The 14,345-nt window shown below is 45.9% G+C and overlaps 1 protein-coding gene across 1 annotated transcript in view; it reads right to left on the bottom strand.

Annotated features, from left to right (window-relative positions):
- LOC142496964 (NXPE family member 2-like) overlaps positions 1 to 14,086 on the bottom strand; it is an 80,854-nt gene extending 66,768 nt beyond the window's left edge. The window contains exon 1 of the mRNA XM_075604099.1: positions 13,953 to 14,086. The gene's annotated coding sequence lies outside the window, so the exon portion shown is untranslated. The remainder of the gene's footprint in view (positions 1 to 13,952) is intronic.
- Positions 14,087 to 14,345: the final 259 nt, after the last annotated feature.

Here is a 14,345-nt window from a genome sequence, read left to right as displayed (position 1 = left end):
CGGGACACAGGGGGGGGGGGGCAGACACACCGACCAATGAGAGCCGTGGGAGGGCGGGCGGACCGACGGACCAAGCAAATGGTCTACAGAGACTCACAAACAAGATTTCCGATTGTATAGATATAGATTGAAGGGGCTCACCGCCTCGGTTCCCGTCAGGCCCGCTGGGCTCTCTTTTTCTCAAGGTTCAATTATATTATATCCTACATTCCTGGTACCAAGAATCTGAAGGCCGATGCCTTATCTCGTCAGTTAATTAGTGAGGACAAATCTGAGGACGTCCAGAAAGCATTCTTCCTTCCCACCTCATTATCTCCGCAAACTCTTTTGATGTGTTAGACAAGATCTTGGAGACTAAGATGCAGATGCCCGAGGGTATCGAGGTGCCAGAGGGGTGTTTGTATGCTGCGCCCTTGAGTTGGGTCACTCTTCTAGGTCGGCAGTCGGTTAGAGAACATCGGACTTAATCAGACGCACCTTTTGGTGGCCGAATAGTCTAAAGGACATTAAGGAATTCATTAGCTCATGCTCCACCTGTGCCCGGAACAAGTTCGCCCGCAACAAGCCGTCTGGTCTGCTCCGTCTATTACCAATACCAGATCGCCCTTGGACCCATTTATCAATGGATTTTATCGTAGAGCTCCCAGTATCCAATGGGTTGAATACTATCCTAGTTATAGTAGACAGATTTTCCAAACAAGCCCACTTCATACCTCTCAAAGGCTTTCCTAACTCGGCCACACTGGCAGACATCTACAAAGACTTTTTTCGCATCCATGAAGTCCAAATCTCCATTGTTTCAAACAGTGGATCACAATTCGTCTCAAAATTCTGGCGTGCCTTTGCCCAAAGACTGGACATTTCACTCCTTTTATCTTCCGTGTATCACCACAAACGAACGGACAGACAGAGAGAACAAATCAATCTCTAGAACAATATCTCAGATGCTTTATCTCCAACGCACACGATAACTGGGTGAAGCTCCTTCCATGGGCCGAATTCACTAAAGATTTCCCCTTTTTTTGTAAACTATGGGTTTCATCCGGCACATCTCCCTATCTCCTCTTCTCCCTCCGGAGTCCCAGCAGCCGATATCAGGGTCAATTCTCTAGAACTCTTGGAGGCGGATCCAAAAAAACTCTCCAAGAGGCTGTCCGTAGACAGAAGACACAGGCAGACACACATCGCCAAAAGGCACCCAACTTTAAACCAGGAGACAAGGTGTGGCTATCTTCAAGATACATAAGACTGAAGACTCCTACATTGAAATTTGCTCCAAGGTTCCTGGGTACATTCACCATAGTGGCAGTTAGTTCCTGTGGCCTATCGTTTACTGCAGCCCCTGTCTATGAAGATTCCGTCGTTATTCCATGTTTCGCTATTTAAACCCGTATTTCGAAGTTCTAAATTCCCTGACTTCTCCCCTAGACCACCACCGGCCGTCGTACAGGGCCAAGAAGAATTCGAAATTCAATCATCAATTCCAGGTACTCCAGGGGAACCGTCCAATTCCTGGTGCATTGGAAGGGCTTCGGACCCGAAGAACGCTCCTGAGTACCACAGCATCAGATTCAAGCTCCCGGCTTGTTAAGGCGGTTGCATGCCAGGTTTCCGCAGAAGCCTTTTGGGAAACATCCTGAGGCTGATCTTCAAGGGGGGGGGAACGTCCTTTGCAACGTGTCCCCCCCCCACTTACCTGGCTCCACGCTGTCACCCGCGCTGGTACCGGCGTTTGTGCGCACCGCCGCTCTGGTTACAGATACGTGATGCCGCGCACTGCCCCCAGCTGCGTGGCAAGTGATCATCATGCCCCTTGTCTCCTGCACCTATTGTGGCTCCCGCTTGGCCGCGCCTCCACTCCGCCCCCTGCCTGATTGGATCCCTGACTGAACTTATACCATGCTCTAGCTCTCAGTCATTGTTTAGCATAAACAGTCGTAGCCTTATGCTGAATCCTTGTTGTGCCTTGCCTTGTCTTGTCTTGCCTTCCAGGCACACCTCTGCTGCTGTGGGTGTGTGGCTCTAAAAATTCCCACCACAATCTTGTCTTGTTTCTGGGTTTGCGCAAGTGTTACAATATCCGTAGACCTTACGGCAGGAGTGGCAAATTCCAGTCCTCAAGGGCCACCAAAAGGTCAGGTTTTACGGATGTACCCTGCTTCAGCATAGGTGACTCAGAGCCACCTGTGCTGAAGCAGGGATAAACTTAAAACCTGACCTTTTGGTGGCCCTTGAGGACTGGAGTTGGCCACCCCCTGGCTTACGGCAAGTCACAGGCATCACACACGTCCTTTGTATTAAAGTTAGACAGATCACAAAGCCAGCCATGTAAATGCCCGATCAGAACATTGGACTTCTGTACTGATGTATAACTTCCTGCTAACTCCCATGATACAAAGGATAATGTATACCTTTAAAGGAAAGGGTGCAAGCAATTTAACCAGTAAGACCACACCTTGAATATGGAGTACAGTTTGGGGGATTATTAAGCGTGTGGTCCCATCACAAGCTCAGGTCACTATACTGCCTCGGTCACACCGTTTTCTTCACGATAGTCTAATGAGTCGGCAATAAGATTTATTAATTAGGGGTTCGCAAAACAAATATTTTCTAGCAGAGAGAGCACAGTATAACAAAGGTCGGGGACCACTGGGTGAGATGCTGCGACCAGAGTACATTTTTGGTGCTATATATATATATATAAGAAGAGTTAATAACAAATAGACGTAATAGTTTCAAGCAAATGCAAGAGTGGAGAAACGCGTTGGATGAGAGATCTATAGAGACGGGGAAGCAAAGGACTTGCTGTGTCTCCCTCCGTGTCATTTAAAGAAAGGTTAAAGGGGCAATGGATGGAAGGGAAGTAAACATAATTATGCCCCTTTACAAAGCATTAGTAAGACCACACCTTGAATATGGAGTACAATTTTGGGCTCCACTCCTTAGAAAAGACATTCTGGAACTAGAGAGTGCAGAGAAGAGCTACCAAATTAATAAAGGGGATGGCCAATCTAACTTATGAGAAGAGACTAGCTAAATTAGATGTATTCATATTAGAAAAGGTGTGTCTAAGAGGGGATTTAACTATATTCAAATATATTCGGGGACAGCACAATGAGCTTTCAAATGAACTATTCATCCCAAGGGCAGTATAAATGACATACATTAAGGTTGGAGGAAAGGAGATTTCACCAGCAACAAAGGAAAGGGTTCTTTACAGTAAGGGCAGTTACAGTGTGGAATGCATTACCCATGGAGACTGTGATGGCAGATACAATAGATTTGTTCAGAAAAAATTGGACATCTTTTTAGAAAGGAAAGGTATACAGGGATATACCAAATAAGTATACGTAGGAAGTATGTTGATCCAGGGAGTAATCCGATTGCTAATTCTTGGAGTCAGGAAGGAATTTATTTTTCCCCTTATGAGATATCATTGGATGATATGACACTGGGGTTTTTGTTTGCCTTCCTCTGGATCAATAAGGAAGTATAGATATAGGATAAAGTATCTGTCGTCTAAATTTAGCATAGGTTGAACTTGATGGACGCATGTATTTTTTCAACCTCATCTACTATAACCAAGAGGCACTGGATTGCAAACCTCAACGTGGCAGCAGGAGATTGGTGGCAGTTGCCTCTGATCTAAAGGCGATTTGTTTAGTCTCTCCCTATCCTACAGCTTTGGTACAAATGTAGCAAGACTTGGGGTTTTCGGAACCGGGACGAGACCGCGACTATCCCGAGTGACAGATGTGTGGTTTTTATACAAACGTGACTATTTCCTGAGGAATAAAGAATAAGTGTAGAATGGAACTGGAAATGTTCATTAAACATGTCACTGGGAAGGAGAACTGCATTTCCCCTTCAGTTACGTTGCACCTTTTGGTTGCAAATTACAAAGTGCATTAAATCTTCTCCATCATAAATGGCCTGTTTTTATGCATGTTAGAGGTGACATTGCCATGGCAGAGCTTTGCTTGCGTTAGTAAACAGACAAACCAATCTGATCTGAAGAGAAGTACAATGGGGGTGATTGTGGGACTGTTGGTAAAACAATCTCTCTCTCTTTGTACAGGGAATTCTGTGCACGCGGATAAGAAGTTCCTGGACAAGCACATGCCGCAGTTTATGAGACACCTACATTATAGAATCGTAGACGTGAGCACGGTGAAAGAGCTGTGCAGGTAACATGCGCTCACCGCCCTGCCTTCCCCTGGTTAGAGGCTTCTCCGAGGCAGGGAAATGACCCGTCTTTTCCCTGCTGCGGAGATGGATAACTCTTAATAACATGCGACCTCCTGTAGTGCAGCCGTGTGACTTAAAGGTGCAGTGGTGCCACGTAGCCGGCCAAAATTAACCTTTTGTAACAATCGAGGCTGCTTCCTTAAACTAATCTAGCCACGCTAAAAGCAAGTATTTGTCTCTTGTTTATCTGGGGATTATTTCTAAATTTCCTTCATTTTTAATCTTTCATTTTTTCGATGATTAGTTTTTATGGTTTTTTTTTGGGTGGGGGGGGGCGGGGTTACCTGTTATGTAGGACTGCCCTAATAGTGAAGTTTATTAGAGATGTCAGTTTAGGGGTGGCCAACTCCAGTTCTTTAGGGCTACCAATAGGTTTAGGATATCCCTGCTTCAGCACGACAGAGCCACTGATTAAGCCACCTGTGCTGAAGCAGGGATATCCTGCAGAGGTGTATTCTGTTTCAGAAGAGGAAGGCGATGTGACTTTGTAAATGGTTGCTATAGAAACATATAGAAAAAATGCTTGGTATATTATAATACATTAAAAATCCCATTCAGAATTGTTTTTAAAAAAATGCTACAAGTATTTTCTCATAGTACAGAACTGATTTATTTAAAAAAAAAAACACACGTAGAATATTGCGTGGTCTGCAGCTTTATAACCCAAAAAATGGCATTGAGTTGAATAAAGAAAGACTAGTATTATCTAATACTACAGTACTCATTTATTTAAACACGTGTGGGGGATATTGTATGAATTGCTCCTTTAAGGGAACAAACCCCTTATTTCTGGCAGCTTAGTTGGGTTTCCCCCTTGTAAGTTTGAGCTTTTATCTTTCCCATTTACAGTAGCACACGGAAACAAGTTTAAGTTATAAAAAGTCTTAAAGCGCTGTGAAAATCTGGTCAAGAAACTTGTTTTTTAATACCACTTTTGGTTGTAAAACCAAACATAATGATGCAAGAGCAATAAAATGTGACCTTTTCACACACTGTGTAGTACACAAGGTTAATTAAAAGCTTTAAGCGCCGACCCTCCTTTGTAACGCTTAACCAAATAACTTCACACCTCTCAAGGTTGGAAGAAAAGGTCACAGCTTTATTTTAACACCCGCTGTTAAAATCAACCAGCCTGCCAACCAGCCCAGCATGATCCATGCGATATTGGGGGGCCCAGCAATTGGCCGCGCTCCCTCCCCCCGCAGCATGTGAATGGGGGGGGGGGGGGAGATCCTTTCCCAGCAGCCAGCAAATGGCTGCTCTCCCTCCCCCCACCCAAAGCACTGTAAAATGGGAGGGGAAGATCCTTATCAGCCGATGTTGGGCTGCATTCCCTCCCCCTCCCGCCCCAGTGGGTCAACTTAGGCCCAGCCCTAAAGCTGGCGCCCAACCTTTTACAAGCGTTGATTGGGCATAGGCCGGCCCGGCCCTAAAGCCGGCGCCTCCAGCCTGCCGGCCGAGCTGTTCTAGGGACTCCAGCTGACAGGCAGACCCTAAAATCCTCGCCTGTTCAGTGATCTGAGCTTGGCTGACGCGGCAGCTCCACCACCCGGAGGCCCCTCTGCCGGGCACCGGCTCCCCTGGGTCTGACACGCTTACCCAAAGCTGCGACACCTCTGGCCTTAATTCCTCCTGCAAACTCCCTTTGATGTTATGTACTGTAGGAACACCTCCAAACCCTTTGGCGATAGATTCACACCATCTCTTCGGTGCCAGCTGCCGTCCTTGGCATCAATCTCTCTGTGCCTAAGAGTTTTACCGCCACTGAAGGAATGAGTACCAAATTAACTAGGATTCATCACCGCGTAAAAACGCTTTTAAACTGGTACCTTGTGAGAGGCGTCGCATCCTGATGGATGAGGAAATTGCCCCCTACCTTGGGCCTATGCCTTGCGTAGTGCTTAATCAACGCCACTGGGCACACTCTTAAGTTACAGTTCCTCATGAGGTGAACCCACAAACCTCTTCCCGCTTGGTCGGTTTAAGACCTGTGGATCTTGCACGCCACCGACGTAGCATTGATAATCCCATTTGCGAAAGGCAAACCCACACCCTGTCTTGCTTTAGATGCTGCCACTAGCTCTCCGACCTTGAAGGCACCAAAGAAAGCCACGGCAAATGCTTCTCTGAACAGTTCCCTTTCCGCTGTATTGACACATACCTTTTGCTGCCATCATCAATACCTCAAGCCTGTCTAGCGTTACCGGCTCCCTACCGTCAGTTCTCTTGGCTTCGCCCCTATCTCAGCCTATGAGGAGTCTCCTTACTATGAAATCCTTAGTTATGTCCTTGCGGTTATGGAGCTCCAGGAAGAAAGCCAAAACCTGCCATCATGGCCCCAACACTGGACAGTGTCACCCAAGCTGCCTTCTGGGTCTGTAGGAAGCTAATGATCCGCACGCTGCTACTTTGCTTACCCGCAACGCTGTCCTTTTGCTTGAATGCTAGCCATGTGTGCCAAGCCCGGAGGTAGGTTTTCCAGGTGCGGGGGGCTAGCAACTTCTGGACCAGGTCCATTAGTCCGATATCCCTATCTGCCAAAGGTGATGTGGGCACTTTATATCTATGGCATTTGCCGCTGACGCTGCTCGCCTAAAAGCTGTCCAATTGAACCGCGATAAGGTATCTGCTATCACGTTTAATCTCCCCGGGACATGCTTGGCGTTAAAGTTGATGTTGCTGCGCATGCAAAGCAGCACCAGCCTCCGCAGCAGCCGGATCACCGGGCTTGATGTTGCGGAGAGGCTGTTTACTGTTCCCACCACCCCAAAGTTGTCAGACCAGAATATTATGTGTTTGTTACTGAGCTCCTTAACCCAAAGCACTACTGCCACTATGATGGGAAAAAGCTCCAGATAGGCGATATTCTTTGTTAAACCCAAGTCTATCCATGCTTGGGGCCATGGTTCTGCACACCATTCCCCTTTGAGGTAAGCACCGAAGCCTAGCGACCCCGCCGCGTCTGTGAACAGCTGAACAGCTCTAGCTCTTGGTTACTACAGCCCCCCTCTATTCATAGCTTTTTGCCATTTTATGTCCTGGAGGAAAGCTTCCCAGACACCCAGGTCAGATCCAAGTTCTTTAGTGACCCTGATGCAGTGCAACAGACGAGATACCCCCGCGGTCGACCTATCTAATCCCCGTGGGGGGGGGGGAGAGGTGGTAGATGCAGATAGGGGGGGGCAGGGGACCGTGGACAGGAGGGGGGGCAGTGGACAGGAGGTGACGGGACAGTGGACAGGTGGGGGATGGGGCAGTGGACAGGAGGGGGACGGGACAGTGGACTGGAGGGGGATGGGACAGTGGACAGGAGGGGGACGACAGTGGACAGGAGGGGGGACGGGGGACAGGAGGGGAGGACAGGGTACAGGAGGGGGGGCAGTGGACAGGAGGAGACGGGGACAGTGGACAGGAGGGGACGGGATGACAGTGGACAGGAGGGGGACGGGACGACAGTGGACAGGAGGGGGACGGGACGACAGTGGACAGGAGGGGGACGGGACAGTGGACAGGAGGGGGACGGGACAGTGGACAGGAGGGGGACGGGACAGTGGACAGGAGGGGGACGGGTCAGTGGACAGGAGGGAGACGGGACAGTGGACAGGAGGGGACGGGACAGTGGACAGGAGGGGATGGGACGACAGTGGACAGGAGGGGGAAGGGACGACAATGGACAGGAGGGGAGGGGATGACACTGGACAGGAGGGGACGCGACGACAGTGGACAGGAGTGGACAGGACAGTGGACAGGAGTGGATGGGATGACAGTGGACAGGAGGGGGACGGGACGACAGTGGACAGGAGTGGACAGGACAGTGGACAGGAGGGGACGGGACGACAGTGGACAGGAGGGGATGGAACAACAGTGGACAGGAGGGGACGGGACGACAGTGGACAGGAGGGGACGGGACGACCGTGGACAGGAGGGAGACGGAACAGTGAACAGGAGGGGGACTGGACAGTGGACAGGAGGGGGACGGGACAGTGGACAGGAGGGGGTGGTGACAGTGAACAGGAGGGGGGTGACAGTGGACAGGAGGGGGGGTGTCAGTGGACAGGAAGGGGGGTGACAGTGGAGAGGAGGGGGGGTGACAGTGGACAGGAGGGGGGGTGACAGTGGACAGGAGGGGGGTGACAGTGGACAGGAGGGGAGTGACAGTGGACAGGAGGGGGGGACAGTGGACAGGAGGGGGGGACAGTGGACAGGAGGGGGAGTAGAAAGTGGACAGGAGGGGGAGGGGACAGTGGATAGGAGGGGGGTGAAAGTGGACAGGAGGGGGGTGACAGTGGACAGGAGGGGGGGGGAAAGAGGACAGGAGGGGGGGACAGTCGACAGGAGGGGGGGCAGTGGACAGGAGGGGGGGCAGTGGACAGGAGGGGGGGTGGGTGGCTTAAAATTTCCGGGTCCCTCCTCTCCACTCCCCCTGTATGTTTCTCGGCTCCCCCCTCTCTCTACGCTTCTGACCCCCCCCGTACACACAGTGTCACACAATGTCACACACACACAGTGTCACACAATGTCACACACACACACACACACACACACACACACACACACACACACACACACACACACACACACACACACACACACACACACACACACAGTGTCACACACACACACACACACACACACACACACACACACACACACACACACACATACACACACACACACAGTGACACACACACACACAGTGTCACACACACACACGCATCGGGGGGGGAGGTGAGTGGAGCATCGGGGGGGGGTGGGAGGTGAGTGGAGCATCGGGGGGGAGGTGAGTGGAGCATCGGGGGGGAGGTGAGTGGAGCATTGGGGAGGGAGGGGGGTGAGTGGAGCATCGGGGAGGGGGGGGTGAGTGGAGCATCGGGGGGGAGGTGAGTGGAGCATTGGGGGGGGAGGTGAGTGGAGCATCAGGGGGGGAGGTGAGTGGAGTATCGGGGGGTAGGTGAGTGGAGCATCGGGGGGGGGAGGTTAGTGGGGCATCGGGGGGGAGGTGAGTGGAGCATCGGGGTGTGTGTGTGTGTGTGTGTGTGTGTGTGTGTGTGTGTGTGTGTGTGTGTGTGTGTGTGTGTGTGTGTTGGCCCGTCACTCCGCCTCAGGCCAATGAGAGGTGTGCGGGGGCGGGCAGCCCAAGGGAGCAATCTCATTGGCCTGGCCCAAGGTCCAATGAGATTGCCGCTAGGGACATAGGGAGGGACACAGGGAGACACATACAGACACGGACACATAGGACACTTTCACAAATATATAGTAAGTTATATATATGTATATACATACATACAGTGGCGGTCGCCTTTAGCCTCCTGCGGCAGTTTTGGCGCGAAATTCAAACTTGCGGGCAGATGCGGCATGTTCCGGGCCGTGTTCCGGCCGTTTTAGGCGCGCGGGCGTTTTTCATTGTTTAGTCATTGTTTAGCGCTATTAGCGCGTCTAGCCGTTCAGCGCTGAATGCGGCTGAACGCGTGGCAAACGGAGAAACATCGGAGAACAACTCGGGGATGTTGGAGGTTAAAAGGAGCCGCAGCAGTATAGACTGTGAGAAATAATAATTCAGCTAGTACCAAAAGATCGCCATCTCCTATTGCAATACATCTCCCATAAAGCTTCCCAAGGCTGTGTAATTAAACCTTTCACTGCCATCGGGGTACGCGGTACACTGTACTCTGTGGATGCAATAAGAGATATTCTGGTGGTTACTGAGTGTAAGCCAACATATCTCAACTCTACATTATGGAGCATATGAGACTTATCCTTAAAAGAGATTTAATTCATCCAGTCTCTAAACATTTTAGTTAATGCCAATCAGGATATCTCATGAACTTCAAATGTGTTGCCATTGAACACATCAAAATTCACATTAGAGGAGGTGGTAGAACCAAAACTCACTACAAGAGAGAAGCCCATTAGATCTTCTCTCAATACTTTGATCCCTAAGGGGTTAAATTCGGAGTGGGACCTCAAATATTTTCTTCAATGAAATTCCAACAAATTATATCTATTTTGATCCACCCCTTTACTGTGATTTTCTGTTTCCTTTGCTGTCTTTCTGTTCAAATTTCTCATTCATATTCAATGTGTTCTTTGAAAATGCTTGTCTCCATTGAAATATGATATGCAACTTACTGTGATATAAGATATATTTAGTACATATCTGATTTATGTTTTGCTTATAATAATGCTTTTTATAACTAATGTTTTAATTATTGTGCTCAAATCCTTAAGTGACATTTAACAAATAAATGCTTTCTACAATTCTAGTTAGATCATGCTGGATTTTGAGTTATCATGCATTCCCAGTTGGTTGCATTTCATACAAACTCAAAACATAGGGTAATTGTTTCAACATATATTTAATCAGAGATGAAGCCACAACGGTGAAACATATGTTGGGCAGGCCAGGCGCTACTACCAGGTGCGCAGGCTAGTCGGAGAGGTCCGGTGCTTTCCTCACTGTCAGAGCGTTTCGGAGCCTTCGTCATGGGAAGCACAACGCTCTATCTCCTAATTAGTTTATATTTTGAGTGTTAGACCCACAGAGTGTGGTCTGAGAGGGCTATGTTCATTCTTTTTTAAGAACATTTGACTATCATATGGTATAGCTGTTCACCAGGACAGACCTATAGGCTCAGCTATTTCGGAGCCTGGTGGTCTGGTATCACTGTGTATGTGTATATAGTGACTCTATTCACAGTACAGGCATACCCCGGTTTAAGGACACTCACTTTAAGTACACTCGCGAGTAAGTACATCTCGCTCAATAGGCAAACGGCAGCTCGCGCATGCGCCTGTCAGCACGTCCTGAACAGCAATACCGACTCCCTACCTGTACTGAAGCTGTGCGCAAGCGGGGAGACTATAGAACCTGTTACAAATGCGTTATTTACATCAGTTATGCACGTGTATGATGATTGCAGTACAGTATATGCATCGATAAGTGGGGAAAAGGCAGTGCTTCACTTTAAGTACATTTTCGCTTTACATACATGCTCCGGTCCCATTGCGTACGTTAATGCGGGGTATGCCTGTACTCCATTTTCAAGCAAAGCCATTGATACACAGAGCTCATTACCCTCTTAACACTGTCATCTACCTAGGAATAGTTGTCGGACGATCTAGAATTGTATTTAATAGCTATTAGCACGGTTAGTATAATCATATAACGTGGACATAAATAGTAATCAATAGCTATTTCATTATATACACTGACGTCTTTGACAATAAGCACACAGACACCTCCCTCATTTTTAATTTGTTTTAATCATTTGGTTCATTGTATATTTTGCTGCAAAAAATATATTTTAATTAATTCATTAATAAATAGTACTTTTAATTTAAGTGTAGGGTGCTCTCTAGTGCGACACTATAGGGAGCTTTCTTTCCTTCTTTTCATCACAGTATATATTCCCAGTCAGCACCACCCTATTATCATTTATTGCAGTTCCAGTCATCACAGAGGTTATCCATCTACCCTCTTCTGTGATGTTGTGCGAGATACACATTTGACCTCGTTCAGGGGTCATTTTTCTTTTAATATGTAGCCTAAAAGGTTTTTCTTTATGAGCTTGAGCATTTTTACTTTTAAACTTTGTCATATCTGTCAGCTTTCTTTCAATGTGTGGTTAGATCTGCAAAGTTGGTCATGTACTTCTTTATGTGACCTTATACTCTTTGTATTACATTGTACCATTATGGGCAACATTATGGTATTAGCATTCTGGCACAATTAACACCACTGTCATACTGTAAGATACTTGAAATATTATATGAACTTCATAATTGTAAATAATTATCATACTCAATATTTCATATCATTTGAGTTAAGTTTTTACAATTTGAAAAAATATTTATTTTTCCCTTTTCTAAACTATGTTTAATAGAAATATATATATATATATATATATATATATATATATATATATATATATATATATATATATATATATATATATATATATATATATATATATATATATATATACATACTTCTATTAAACATAGTTTAGAAAAGGGAAAAATAAATATTTTTTCAAATCAAATTAACATTTACCTACAGGCACTAGGGATTGAGCAGCGAGTTTTCTTTATACGAAGTTACTGTAATTAGATGTGATCATTAAAAAAGGCATAAACAGACATGGCCAGCATTTACTGGGATGAAGACACCTGATATTCAGATTATATATAACAATTATCATAGTAAGTATATATATCTTACTATGATAATTGTTATATATAATCTGAATATCAGGTGTCTTCATCCCAGTAAATGCCGGCCATGTCTGTTTATGCCTTTTTTAATGATCACATCTAATTACAGTAACTTCGTATAAAGAAAACTCGCTGCTCAATCCCTAGTGCCTGTAGATAAATGTTAATTTGATTTTGTGGACTAAGGTGCACAGGGATAACATTTGTCAAATACTGAACTAATCTGTGAAGAAAATATCCCCACATCAAGATCACTATAATTTGCACCCAAAGTACATTACTTTAACACAGAGATATAATAATCAGAAAAATATCAATATTCCAAAAAAAAGGATAAATATTATAGTATAGTAATCCTTCTATGTATCACTAAAAATAAACACAACGTTTTATTATATTAAACAACGACGCTGCGTATTATTTACAAAGTAATTACAAATTCCCCATGTGAGAGGCTGCAGATGTATACTAGTAATATCTAAATCTCATTTATACCATAATTCACAATATTATATACTAGTCAATAATGGTCCAATTTATAACCGATACTTTGTAAATAATACACAGCGTTGTTGTTTAATATACTAAAACTTTATTGTGTTTATTTTTAGTGGTACATAGGAGTATTACTATACTATAATATTTATCCTTTTTTTTGGAATATTTATATTCTTGTGATTATTATATCTCTGTGTTAAAGCAATGTACTTTGAGTGCAAATTATAGGGATCTTGATGTGGGGATTTTTTCTTCACAGATTAGTTCAGTATTTCACATCTAATTACAATCAGATGTTTCTGATTTAGGAGGGGCTATAGAATTTACCTGGGTTCCTGCCCCAGCATACTCATTGAGAAAGTTATTTTCGCGTGAAACGCGTGGGAGGAGAATCCCCGTCCCAGAATGTTCTTTGTTTTTTACTACTGTATGTAGTTCAATAAACTTTTTCTATTTTTGTACTTACCCGGTGAGTTGTTAGATGCTTTTTCCTGGGTTTGCTATTCAACCAATCCCTCGCTGCCTCATTGTATTCTGCCTTTCGATGGGAGTGACGTGCAGCAGCTTTGCAGGATCTGTTACATGGGACTTACATTGCCATGTTACAGGGAGATGGTGCTTTACACAGAGCTGCTACCCTCCACACCGTGACTTCGGAGAGACGGAGGAGGAACTTCTATATGGAACGGGGCTTCAGAGGTAATTCCCTTCTCTGTAATGCATACGCCCACCAGTTGTTCACATAGAGCCTGCGGGCTCATTCCGGTTAATACTCTAATAGTCCCAATCTCCATTACTAATCATTGGGCACATCCCAAGCACTCTGCACACCTGCATCTTCAGCGCTACTGACTATACCCAGATTATACAACTATATATTAGACTATTTTAATACAGGACTTTTGTCAGTTCTAGTAATCTTTTGTGCTATTGTTTGAGCTACTGTATGAGTGGCTGTTTTTTTCCGCCATATTTAAAAGGAACAAACCTACCTTCGTTTCCCCAGTTCAACTTTCACCTACCTGTATAAATCTCTCCCAAGTCGCAAATTCATTTTCCTTTTGTTATGAAAAAGAACGTCTTCTAGTGCTTAGTCTTTCTCTGAGTTTCCAGGTTGAGCTCTTACAGACACTGGAACACTGTACATCCTTTCTGCTAGTCAATGATTTGCTAGTTCAACCTGTTTGGTGAATATGTAGTACCCAAAAAGCTGCAGTTCCCCTTAGCAAGTGGCACGGCAGAACTGTAATCGGAAGACAGCACTAAAATACATAAGCAGTAATTGAACTGCCATTCAAGAATAAAGCTACTAGTTCTAAGGTTGACAGGTGTCCAGTATTGAACCGGACTGTCCTATATTTTGACAATGTCCAGAACAAAATGAA

The sequence above is a fragment of the Ascaphus truei genome, chromosome 6, assembly GCF_040206685.1.
Source record: "Ascaphus truei isolate aAscTru1 chromosome 6, aAscTru1.hap1, whole genome shotgun sequence".
Classification (NCBI taxonomy): domain Eukaryota; kingdom Metazoa; phylum Chordata; class Amphibia; order Anura; family Ascaphidae; genus Ascaphus; species Ascaphus truei.
This window is presented reverse-complemented; position numbering and strand designations above follow the sequence as displayed.